Below are 3,023 nucleotides of genomic sequence, written 5' to 3'. Positions count from 1 at the left end.
TCTTGTTCCTTCCTTCTCTTTCCCTCTGGCCTGGTGCATTTTTATGCAAAGTGAAATGCCTTCAAAGGAGGGGTGGAGATTTTTCCCACATTAGAATAACCCGGTGATTAGGAACCCTAATAAGAAGTGAGAATTGTGGGGTTGAAACCTTTCAGATCTGGGAATTGATACGTATTCCTCTGCCTCAAGACAAGTACTTCAAGCATGGAGAAAAGGGGCGGTAGATGATGGCAGCAGCTGATCTTTCCTGGTAGGAAAAAAATGTGTCTCCCCAAAGAGAGGATTAAGGGCTGTGAATTGTACAAAAGGGGAGTCATTTCCCCACAACTGTAAGGTAGACTGGCTGCGTTTGGGAATCTGGGCCAATGCTTCCTAACTTCAGTGAAACTAGAACGTCGGATTGCAGCTGCAGTTTTAGATCTTGTGATGGCTGAAAGGGGGATAGGAGTGGGATGACTTCCCTTGCACAGAGTGCGTGTCCTCACGCTTGGGTGTCTGTCCCAGATGAACCAATCCCTCTAAAGCCATGGCAGTGGATGTGGTGGCCTTTTCCAGACAGGGTGTGTGGCTGAAAACGGTCCTTCTCCTGGCTTTGTCACAACGGGAAGGCCTTGTCCTGCCGGCAGGGCCCTGAGGTGACCACTGCTCAGGCCAGGACACCCAAGTGTCCCACTGGGAAGGCAGGCAGCAGGCTGGGAGATGCCTTGGCCTTTCTCTCAGATCCCACTTGCCTCAGCAAAGAGGCAAAGCACCCTGAGGGCTGTGCTGAGGAACCGTAGCAGGGTCCTGGGGGCTGGGGAGGTCCAAGCACCCCCCGGGCCATGAGCTCTGCCCTGTGCCCCGGCTGCCCACCCGCTGCCACGCAAGGGTTAGGCACAGGCAGGGCACAGCTCTCGGGCTTCCTCCCCTGTCTCCTTCCTCTCCTCCTCCCAGTGTAAATAATGACGGCATTACTAGCAACTGATGCGTTTACCTTTGAAAAACCTCTTAGTGGGCAGCAGCGTAGGTGAGTAAGAAGGCTGGGCAGCCAAGGAGAGGGTACAAACGCTGAGCCTGCAAAGGAGGATAGGTTCCTCAGTGCCGGCGTTCTGCTGTCCTACCTAAAGCAGTCAGCTTTGCATGTCTTCTCTGATCTACAGTAATTATCCCTATTCATTTTACAAGACTCTTGCGTCACCTTGAAGTGAATCCGTAGGAAAGCGCCGGCAGAGAGGAGGCTGCCGGGTTGGGTCTGACGGTAACGGGGCTCGCAAAGGGCTGCGCGGAGGCGCCGCTCGGGGAGCTCCGGGCCCCGCCGGGCAGGGGGCTGGCTACCGGGGGCTCGGGCTGGCTACCGGGGGCTCGGGCTGCGCAGCCCGGGTGGCCGGGTGCGGAGTGGGGCGGAGGGAGAGCGCTCTGAACACAAGCCTCAGCTTTTAACGCTCCTAAATAATGATCCCGGGGCTAGCGCGACAGGTAAAGGAACTGGAAATTAGCCGATATTAAGTGAGAAATCATTCATCAGTTTAAGGCTGGTTGGGTCCGGTTTTCTTAAGGTGATTGAGGAAAAAGGGAGAAGGGTTTGAGGAACCCGGAGAGAGTACGTTCAGTCCTAAATGGCATTGAACTCCTAGTTATACATCGAAAATCCTCTCCTAAAAATAACTGCTGTCCATCCAGTAACGTAAATGACTCGCAAAGTGTTTCTTAGTCTGTTTGATCTCCGTCGTCCAGTAGCATTCCGTGCCTCCCCCCGTTTAAAAACAATGGCAAAGTGTGGTGGTTGGATTTAGGCTAATTTTTCACCGGCGATAAAGGGGCTGTTTTCTGTAACAGTGTAGATTATTAGAAATTTGTAATTTACAGTTCATATTTGCCATCAAGATCACAGCAGGAGGGGGGAAAAAAAAAAAGAGACTAGAGTCTGTAAGTAGCTTCAGTAATTCCCGTTCACGGGTTTCCTGACGATGGAAAAAACAACGCTTTCAGAGCAAACTTGCTTGAGTTTAATATACAGTAACTTCAGAAAGTGCAATAAAATCAATTAATGTTGCAAGAGCATTGGCCAAAAAGAAAGCGGCGAAAGGATTTATGGAAACGTAATGGATTTACAAGCATTTATCCTGCGACTTGATAAACAGCAATGGGAAGCCGAGATGGTGAAAATAATTAGTCCCGCAGCCTCAGTGAATATGGACAATTTATTGTTATAATTTTATCCCTTCAGTGGTTATTCAAATTTATTTTTTAATTTTGTGATCTGGAGCGCGGGAGGATTAATCTAAAGTTTGGTCTCGGCTTCCTCGGGGGCTGGGTTTCTTCTTCTGACATTTTCTCTCTTCGCAAAGCGAAGCGTGACCTGTCACTCGCCAGGGCTTCTCCACGCGGCTCAGTCTTAGTTTTTCTGCGTGTATTTTAAGGACTATTGTCTTTGGCCTTAGTAAATAATGTTATCAAGCGGGGGAAGGATCAGCAGTTTGCCTCCCTGTGCGCCAGGGTGTTCTCTCCCTTTTTGGTTTTCAGACCGGTTTTCACGGAAACTTTGGAAGAGCCGTGATTGCAGGGAGCCTGTCCTGGCTCTTGAGCAACCCCAGCACCGAAAACTTTTCTGCTCCCTCTCAGAAGTTTGTAGCTCTATTATTACAGTAGAAACGAGACATCTAGCATGGGGTAAAGATTACAATTTCCAGAAGTCAGAATTTATTACAGTTAAACTGTGATAAGATCCCATCTGTTATGAACACATGTAGCGCCAATTGTTTTTCATACAACTGCAATTTATTTACCCTTCAGAGCGAATGAGATTACAAGCGTGATTAAAAAAAAAAAGAAAAAAAAAAACCCAACACCACCAGGGTTTTGTTTAGTCCGGCCTATCTGTTTTTATCTGGCTAAATCCATTTATACTGCAATACTTCCCTTCGGATTAGATCAGAGATTCCCTCTGCCCCAAACAAGCGATTTTTATCGGGCTGGGGACCGGCTGGTGGGATGCCGGGGGAGGCGATGCGCGGCCGGGGGCGGCGGGGACCGGCGCCCTCCGC

This window comes from Calidris pugnax, unplaced genomic scaffold (assembly GCF_001431845.1).
Source record: "Calidris pugnax isolate Ruff unplaced genomic scaffold, ASM143184v1 scaffold196, whole genome shotgun sequence".
Classification (NCBI taxonomy): Eukaryota; Metazoa; Chordata; class Aves; order Charadriiformes; family Scolopacidae; genus Calidris; species Calidris pugnax.
This window is presented reverse-complemented; position numbering follows the sequence as displayed.